The sequence below is a fragment of the Lycium barbarum genome, chromosome 8, assembly GCF_019175385.1.
Source record: "Lycium barbarum isolate Lr01 chromosome 8, ASM1917538v2, whole genome shotgun sequence".
NCBI lineage: Eukaryota > Viridiplantae > Streptophyta > Magnoliopsida > Solanales > Solanaceae > Lycium > Lycium barbarum.
The window spans coordinates 106,218,788-106,229,036 of record NC_083344.1 but is presented as its reverse complement, the minus strand read 5'-3'; the positions used below and the strand labels follow the sequence as shown (position 1 = coordinate 106,229,036).

The 10,249-nt window shown below is 37.8% G+C and overlaps 1 long non-coding RNA gene across 1 annotated transcript; it reads left to right on the top strand.

Annotated features, from left to right (window-relative positions):
• Positions 1-5,136: 5,136 nt before the first annotated feature.
• LOC132606538 (uncharacterized) lies at positions 5,137-9,856 on the top strand. The gene is made up of 3 exons (XR_009569922.1): positions 5,137-5,262; positions 7,473-7,593; positions 9,558-9,856. It is a non-coding gene; the product is annotated as an uncharacterized LOC132606538 (long non-coding RNA).
• Positions 9,857-10,249: the final 393 nt, after the last annotated feature.

Sequence of the window (10,249 nt, the reverse complement as noted above, 5' to 3'; positions counted from 1 at the left end):
TTTAATGGAGGTGGAGTGTGAACTCACAACTTGACCTATGGATTTGACCTCATCTCTAGTCTCCTTGCAAAAGGTGTCGGTGGATTCCACTTTCCTCAACACCCTTGACAACATATCTTCAATTTTTGAGCTAGCGGGATCGCTAGTGGGCGGTTAACTAGAGCTTGGTTGATTTCCCTTTGGAGGGACATACGGATTTGTGCTCCGATGATTGTTGTAATTGCTATTGTAACCCCCTTGATTGTTGTCACGATTATCTCTCCAATTAGAGTGACCTTGTTCTTTGTTCCAACCTTGATTCCCTTGACCTTGCCGCTAATATCCTTGACTCGGACTTTGGTAGTTCGGACGGGAACCCTCCCTTAGATTGTTGACATAACTCGCCTCCTCTTCATACATTTGGAAACATTGCTCATCAGGAGGACCCCCTTCACAGGATTTTACCGCGTTCACCTTTTTGCTTCCGCCACCCATGACATGTTTTGTCAGAAGGTCCATTTGGATGACAAGTTTGGCCATGGACTCATCTCTCTCTTCCTCCTTCTTAATCATCTCACGAGTGAGCACATGTTTGGAGGAACTTCCTCCACCCACTTCCAAATCCCTAGTGTGCCATGCTTCATTAGTCTCGGTCAATTTATCCAACAATTCAGAAACTGTGGCACAAGAATTATCCATAATAGACCCCTCTGCAATGTTGTTCGCCACTGATTTGTTGACCGAATCTAGAGACCTATAAAATGTTTGTAGAAGCATACCATCGGGCAACCCATGCTTGGGACAGCTTTTGACTTTTTTTTTAAAAATGAATCCAAGTTTCATGGAGAGCCTCATCAGGAAGTTGACGAAAGTTGTTGATTTCGTCACGGAGTTGTAACATCCGCAATGGAGGGAAGAACTTCTTGAGGAATGCTTCGGTCAATTCCTCCCAAGTAGTGATGGACCCGGATGGAAGATCATCTAACCAAGTCGTGGCTTCCCCCGTTAGGGAGTACGGGAAAAGCCATAGCTTGACTGCTTCAATTGAGACGCCCGGGTGCACATTGGTGGAACAGATCCCAATAAAGTTCCTAAGGTGCCTATTCGGGTCATTTTTGGGTAGACCACTGAACAGGCCCTTAGTGTTGAGCCGGTGCAGCATTGTGTTGGTTACATGGAAACTCGAGTTTCCAATTAGAGGTGGGGACTGAATTGCGGCTGTATAGCCTGCCCCCGCAGCTTCTTCACCAACCGCTACTGGTGGATTTTGGACAGGGATCCCATCCTCATCCATATTGCATGCACAACACACAACAAAAAAAAGAAAATAAGAAAAGAAATAAAGACTAAAAGTAAAGTTTTACACTAGTTAGTAAATTTCTAGATCGTATTCCCCGGCAATGGCGCCAGATTTTGATACGCCCAAATTACACCTTTAATATCAGGAGTAAGCGGTCGTTGTCAAATATAGAATCCAACGAGGTTGGGGTCGAATCCCACAGAGAATACAATGAAGAAATATACTTAATAAGTGTAACACCCGACTATTAGTCTATATTTCAAGGGAAAGGGGAATATAATAATGGTTTGATTGTTGTTTGTTCATTAAAGACTAAGAATGGTTATAAGATGTAAACTATTGGTAAATGGGACTAAGGTTGTGGTTCCAATGGAAAGTAATGCGATTCAGTATCAATTCAATTTATTTATATGCCTAAGTGCATTAAACCAAGGGTCACGCGAATCTTGCCAAAAGTTTTCCAACCAAATTAGCAAATTTCATCCTAGGCTTTTCCAAGCCCTAGAATGTTTTATAAGAGAACACACCCATGTAGCCTCAACTAGCTTTCCTATTCCTAACTCAAGCTAATATATGGGTTTAATGACCCAAATTGTTGCTATTAACTCTTTTCTTGACCTCTACTTTCTTTTACAAGCAAAGTAATAGTATTAAGGCACAAGTAATGTTGTACACCATCACAAGACATTAATGCTTGAAGAGTTAATAGAAAACACCATTAGCATATAAATGAAGTATGAGTATGAAACCCAATTACATAACTAACACATTTGATCCCACAACCTTAGCTAAAAAGATTAGCTAATAATATTCATTAAAGGTATAACAATAAAGTAAAGTGTATTCATAAAGCTTACAAAAGTATTGGGTGGAGAAGATGACAAAAGCCAAAGGGAATCTCTTAAAGGATTCACCAACTAATAATAAATGAGCTCCGCAAAAATCTAGGCTAAAAAACTGTAGAATAATGAGTCCAAAAGCCTAGAAAATCTATTTATAGAATGTCCAAAACGGGAACAATTTCCAAACAAAAATGCCCCTGCGCATCTGGTGCGAATCGCACTTGGTGTCGTATGTGCAACCTGCGAGTCGCAGGTTACACCAAATCATCGCAGGTGTCACATCTTCAATCAGCTGTGGAGCAGCATCTGCGACATATGATGCGACTCGCAGGTACCACCTGCGACTCACATGTGGTGTCGCATGTGGTGCACCACTGTCCTGTTTTCTTTGGCCATCTCTGTCAACAGATGTTGCACCACCTGCGACTCGAATGCAGTACCTGCGATTCGCAGGTGATGCCCTGGTTCAATTCAGCTGGTTTTTTGCTTCATTTTGCCTCAAGTTGCTTCCAGCACATGTTACTCTACAAATTAACACAAAAACACTAAAAACGACATCAAAAGTACTTGGGGATTTACAAAAGACTAAGTAGTTGGCGTCAAATGTGCCGTAATTTCACGACACATCAAAGACTACCTCATATTCACCACCACACCCATCTCAGGAGCCTACAAACCCATCTCAGGAGCCCATTCAGGCGCCCGTTGACACACAGGTTTGATTGAATAAATAACATTAATGTATTCAATATAAATAAGAAATGGTACTAATTATTATATATTTTTTAGGTGCATCCTTCGGCGCCCACGGTGGCAACTCCTTACGAGGAAGAGTCCGAGTTTCCAGACCCAGGTCATCATGAGGTTCTGCCCGTGCGAGCGGGACCAGATCCCACGAAGAAGCACATTCTAGTCAAGGGCGCACGGTTCAGGGGAAGAGGAGATGATCATGACTTGGAGCGCCCGGTTATTAAGAGGAAAAAGGGCGATGGAGATGATGGCGAGGGCGGTGGGGATGGTATGAGCCTTAGGCCTAGGGATAGTCTCCGACATACTACATGTGGGACCCATCCTCGATAGTGTATATATATTAGTGTTGTACAATTTATCGTAAATATTATATATTTTTTGCATATTTATAAATATTATCTTAGTCTTTACTATTGTTTATAGGTTCACATCCTAAATTGATAATTAAAAAAAAACGTGACACATTCGAAATAAAGTTAAACATTAATTTAAAAATAAGACGAAACCCTAAAAGATAAATAACGTAAAGCTAATGACTATAGGTCTTAAAAAAAAGGACTTCGATCACTTTTCAACCACTAAAACGACAATCCAAAGTATTGTGTATTCTTGATGTATTGAGCCTATTTTATTAATTGTACAAATATAAGTAGGATTCTATATAAAATATTAAAGTTCCGGAGTCTCAAAGCATGATTAATAAAAAATAAAAAATAAAAAGCATGATTAATATACGGCTAAACTACGTACAAAGGAGTGAAAATGTAATAAGAGGCTGGTTTTGGAAAATGGGGAGCGCTATAGCGCAGTAAAGTACTGCGCTATAGGAGAGAGACGAATTGCTATAGCGCAGTAAAATACTGCGCTAAAGGTAGTTTTGTAACATTTTTTTTGTTGGAGTATTTTGGTTCAAAAAGATTTTTTTGGGGGCATTTTGGTTCCGGACTCCAAAGTTTCTCCCCTTTCTCTAAAGCTTTTCTTCTTTGTAACTATTTAGTTTTATAACACGCTGTAGTCTCTAACTAGTTGAGATCATTTCTTTTCCGGGTGAGGTATGTCGGTACAGTTTTATCGTAGTTATATCTTGAATCAAAAGTGTACTAGAACTCGTCCAGAAGTGAAATCGGAATAAAAATTGATTTACGTATTTGTATATCCAACTGTTGAAACAGGCCTAAATGTATGAGGTACGCATATTTTCAAAAGACTACTCAGATGAGATATCTACAACTTCATACCTTGTAATTATGTTTTAGCAATTTATGTTACATTGGTAAACATACTGCCTCAATGAAAATTTTGTCCTATTAAAAAAAACAAAAAAACCAATGATAACTATGGATCTGGAAAGTTATTTTATCATTTCTTGTTGAATTGTCCAAGTTGCAACTAGCGGAAATCGATGCCTATGTCTTGGTCTTGGTCACTACCCAGTGTAATCCCACAATAGTGGGGTCTGGGGAGGATAAGATGTACGCAACCTTACCCCTACCTGGGTAGGGAGGCTGTTTCCGATTGATCCTCGGCAACCCTCCTCCTTTATCCGGGCTTGGGACCGGCAATGTGAGCGAGCTCACACAGGCGGAGTTGAAATCGATGCCTATGTCCAGATCAAATATAATGAAAATATCTTGGATGCTAATGTAAAGACGTTTATCATCTCTTCAGAAATTTACATCTACAACATATCAAGGAATAGATTATCGGTAACTAATATTATTATTATACTTTCAAGTGTGTGTCTATATATATAGTTTATTTAACGTTGATAGCTTTACATATTTATTTTGTGTGGTGCTAACATCTTTCAATGTTTCGGAAAAGAAATGAAGAATAAAGAGAAAGATTTTCATGTTGATTTTCTAAATCTTATTGTGACTTAATTTGCTTAGTCTACAAGCATTGACGGTAGTGATATATTTTTGAAGGCTCGGGGGTAAGCTTCAGTATATTTTGGCCTATTATGTCACTGGTTGAGGTTAAAAAAGTGGATTCAAGTTCTACTGCATCATGAGGATAAGATATGAAGTTAAAGTCCTGGTGCACTGTGATGATAAAATATTGGGTTCAAATCTCATCGATTTATGGCCTAACACGCCTATATATATATATATATATATATATATATATATATTTCTATAAATAATAAAAGGTGATTTCAACATGTGTGCTTATTGCCTTTACCAAAAAGGTCAAGGGCAATTTTGACATTTACAATTTCATATGTGTCTTCTTATTAATTGAACCTAGAATTCTGACGTGTGTACTTGATAAAATTACTCCACCTGTAAAACAAGCCGACATTAGCTTAGTAGAGTTTCTGCCACATGTATTCTTTTCCGGTTTGTGCTTGTGTTGTTAATGTCCATGGTGCTATTTTGGATCAAACAGGTATGTTTATTCTATCAATCAATTTTGTACATATCTTCTTTCTCTTTTCCCTTCATCATTTTTTCATGGGTCGGAATCACTTCCTATTTGGGTATTCACCAAATCAATTTTGCACCAAATAAATATATAGAGGATCAATATGGTTAGGTATTCAAAGCTTTTCCCCTTTGCTTTTTGTTTAATCAAATTAAGTAATATGAGTGAAAGAAGCCATATCTTTTCCTCTTTCCATTTATTGCTTTTGCTTAGTTCTCCTCAGTTGATGTTATCCGGAATCTAATCAATTGTGTACAGAGACAAGCTTTTCGGGTTGGGTGGATAATTCTGTTTCAGTATTGAGTTTCAGATCGACTATTAGCTCTGCATGTTGATCCAAAACTGGAATTTTTTTCATACAGGTTTATGTTATTTGATTTGGAAATTGAATCTATGAAATGGCATTACTAATTGCTTTGGGATTAAGTAGTAATGCATTAGTCACAACCCTGAATCTGCTTTCTGCTATCGCTTTTATTTGGGTGTATGAGTAAATCCTCCAAATTTGGGTAGCAAGATTAATCTAAGGTGTGAGCAAGAAAAATGGTAGAACGTGGCTCTTAATCGGAAACAATGGTGGTAATTTTCTAAGAGTTTGAATAATTACTTTCACTCCCAAGTACTGGAAATCAGAGCTAAAAAGGAGGTATATAACTTTTTCGTGACTGTAGATTTTCTTGTGCTTATGGCTCTTTTCTTAATCGATTCTGGATATGCATGTTCTCTTTTGAATGTTTGGTTTCAAATTTCTTGTTTTCGTCCAAAACGTTGTCCTATGGGAGGTCACAAGGAGATCTGAGAGGGCTGTAGCAGGGTATTGTCTTAGGAATTTTCCTTCTTTCTCCTTCTTCCTTCAACACTCTGACCACAATAGAAGTTGAATTTGTTGAAGGTTATTATAGAATATACTGTCCCTTAGGCTCTTTGTTAACTCATTTTGCACATGCATATACTCATTAACTAATTTTATTCAATTATGTAGCAGTAATGAGAACAAAATTCCCACAAGTCAGTAATGAACTTATGTTCAGTAATTATTGTGTTTACCTTTTAGCTTGTGAGTGAAAGTAAGTAGAGGATGGGAAGATGTGAGACCGGGAAGAGCAGTCTAAAGTTTGTTTATAGTTATCGGCGTCTATATGGTACCTTTGGATGAAACACTACTAATAAACTTTTGTATGGAGCTTTTTAAGGTGAATGCTTTGAAAAGATTCTGAGTATGAATTGCTTTATTTTAGATGTATTTTGCGTTAATATTTGATTACATTTATCAGCGACATTTAAACCTTAAGACTCAATTTTGCTCCACCTTCTGTCTTGGCAAACAATTTTCTCTGGAGACGTGGTTCAGCTTACATTTTCTCTTGATTGCTTAGAGAAAGGGTTCAGTTTCATATTTTCCCAAAGAAAAAAAGGGGATAGAATTCATTGTTTTTTAAGTTTTTCTGAATTTCTAGATTTGCATTTGAGACCTTCCGTTTTGCCTTAATGGACCTTTACACTTGGTATTTTGCTTCCTGTCTACTAAGAGTGATTAAATTTCTGTTGTTTTCTGCTTTTGGTTATTAAGTTCTGTACATTTGTTTTATCTATTCAGTTAAAATTTCAGTTCCTTTTGAGAAAGAGATATGTGATAGAGACCTGAGACTTTAAAGAAGATATTAGTATCTTTCTAGATGAACACATTGTTTAATAGATGGATTCTTTTCCCATGGGTTCTCTTCAGTATTCCTACCCAGTAAGAGCTTCTCTCCAGTCTCCAGGCATCCTTGAAATTGTTTTTAAGATCTATCCTTACGTTAAAATCATATTCCATTCCTACCCAATTCGAGCTTCTGTCCAGTTGTTTTTATCACTTTAATGTTCTCTGTGATTTTCCTTGCATCTCAATGTTAGTTACTTCTGAGCGAGTGTTATAGTTTTTTACCTCTTATGTCATGAGCCATTATTACTTTGCTTCAGTCTAGCCTTATTTGGTGTGCTTATGTAAGGTTCATATGATTATCTTTTTCTAAAGTAAAGATATTTCACTTTTCATCGTCAACCTCCTTGGACCTTCCTTTAAATGAAACATAGACTTTGATAATCTCCAGCAGTCTTATATAAAAATTTGTGTCTATGGGACTTCCCCTACTTTCTACATTAGCTAAAGTATTGTTTGCTACTTGATGCAGTTTTGATTATTGGTAATATGGCATACGATAAAATGTTGAGTAGTTTGGGCATCGTGACTGAATGTGCTTTAGAAGAATATCTTTTGTATTGATAAGCTTCGATGTGGATACTGAATGGAAGGTTTGCTCAACTTTATAAATTGTGATAAGAGAATTTGTGCTTTACTTGCACTTCATTTACAACCATTGTTGATTTCATTCATTGCCTTCTAAATTTTGACGAATTCTTTTAAGCTAGTGAGCTATATGAGGAGCAACTGTCTCCTAGAAGCTTACAAAAATTCGATAAAGTGTTTATAGAAGATATATATGAACTCCTCTTGGATGTTGCATGGTTAAAATACTCAAATTTAGCAAGGGTGAAGAAAATGAGGAAGTTAAGGGTGTGTTCGGTATGGAGGAAAATGTTTTCCAAGGAAAACATGAAAATAAGTGAATTTCGTTTGGGAGTGGAAAATAAGTGAATTTTTTACTTATTTTCTCATGTTCGTTTGATTGATAGAAAACGTTTTCTGGAAAATACTCATTCAAGCCTCACCAACTCCAATCCAACCCACACTCCACTCCCACCCACCCACCTATGCCCCTACCCCTCCCCTCCAAAAAAAAATTCTTTTGATTCTTTTGTTTTGGTTTTTTCACCCCCACCCCACCCCCAACCCTCAGTAACTCCAACCCAACCTCATACCCCCACACCCCACTCCCACTCACCCACCCCTACGCCCCAACCCCCCTTTCATTTTTTTTTTTTTTGTTTTTTGCACCCCCACCCCCAACCACTCTCGTAGCCCATACACCACCCCCTCCCCCCGCACCCACGCACCCCCTCCCCCCACAAGATTTTTTTTTTTGAAGTTCTTAATTTTTTTTTCTGAATTTTCTACACGACCACATCCCCCATCACCCCCTCCCCCCTTGTGTGGAACTCATACCACACCAACAACCCCCCCCCCCCCCCAACCCAACCCAACATTTTTTTAAAAGTTTTTTATTGTCTTTTGCGGGTTTCTACACCCCAGACACCCCCCTACCCCAAAAAAAAAAAATCTTTTCACCACCTACCCCCACCCCCCACCCCTCTTTAATATCCCATCACCCCTTCCAAAAGTTTTAATTTTTAACCACAAGTTTTAATTTTTAACCACGCAAACATTCAATTTTTATAATTGTTAACTTTTTTTGGAGCGGGGGGAGGGGGGTAGGGGTGTGGGAGTGGGGGAGGGGTAGGGTGCGGGGTGGCGTGGGAGTGAAAAAAAACAAAGTCAAAACTTTTTTTCAAAAAAAAAAAATTTTTTTGTGGGGGGAGGGGGTAGGGGTGGCGTGGTGGTGAAAAAAAAAAGTCAATTTTTTTTTTCAAAAAAAGAATGTTTTTGTGGGGTGAGATTTGATTTTTTTTTTTTTAATTTCATATTTATTCATTTCTCTCAGTCTTACGAGGAGAAAAACACGTGATTCGAGGTAGGGAGTGCAAAAAACCAAAACAAATGTCAAAAAAAAAAAATTCAAAAATATTTTTTTTGGGGGGGGGGGGGGGTAGAGTGGCGGGGGATAGGGTGCGGGTTGGGGGGGTGGGGGTGCGGGAGTGGGGTAGGGTGCGGGGTGGCGTGGGGGTGAAAAAAAAAGGTCTTTTTCAAAAAAAAAAAAAAAAATTGTGGTGGGTGGGGGGAGGGGGTGGTGGGTGGGGGATTGGGAGTGTTTGGGGTTTGGTGATTGGTGGAATGAATTTGTGAACTTGTTTTCCCTACTTTTATTTGGAAAGTTATTTTTCCCAATTTTGAGGAAAATATTTTTCAAAATTTTTTACCAAACAAACATGAGAAAATTGAAAAACATTTTATGTTTTCCTCTATATCGAACACACCCTTATGGTGCCTTTATTTTCCCTGGGCAATGGTGATGACTGAAAGCTTTTTACACTTGAAGTTGCCTCCTCTAAGTTGTTCAGTAACATTAACTATTTTTTCCAAATATTCATAGTTATCTCTTAACTACATAATTACATAGTTGTTCAATTGCAAGTTGTTGGTTAGATTGTTGCTTAGTTTATCACCTCTATTGGTTCTACAACTACTCCACTCATTGCAGGGAGAAAAGTAAACATACTACTGGATGGGAAGATGAAAGACGATGTGTTACGATTTAGTGCTGAGGCCAACTACCATGATGAGATATTTGCAATTTTTCCAATTAGACATTAAATATTTGAGTGTACCATTGATTTGATCTTTTATATACACTGAATAGGGCTCCGTTCCAAAATGTATCTGTCAATCAAAAAGTGATAAAGTTCAAATTAAGATGGTGTAAATTTCACTCGGTTAGCTTGTTTCAAATAATGATCTACATTCCGTGTCAACTTTAGAAAAAATCTATTTACTTTACAATACTCAAGTTTTAGCAAATAGCGCTGATTGTATACCCTCAGATCTCCTTCGTGTTGGGCTTGTGCTGGCACGGGCCGACACCTCTAGTGTATATATATATATGTATGTATCCTTTCAGTTTTTCTTCTTTGATCTCAATTCTAACACATTGGTTTATTTAACGTTGATAGCTTTACATATTTATTTTGAGTGGTGCTAACATCTTTCAATGTTTCAGAAAAGAATTGAAGAATAAAGAGAGATTTTCATGTTGATTTTCTAAATCTTATTATGACTTAATTTGCTTAGTCTATAAGCATTGACGGTGGTGATATATTTTTAAAGGCTCGGGGGTATGCTTGGGTATATTTTGGCCTATTATGTCATTGGTTGAGGGTAAGACGGTGGATTGAA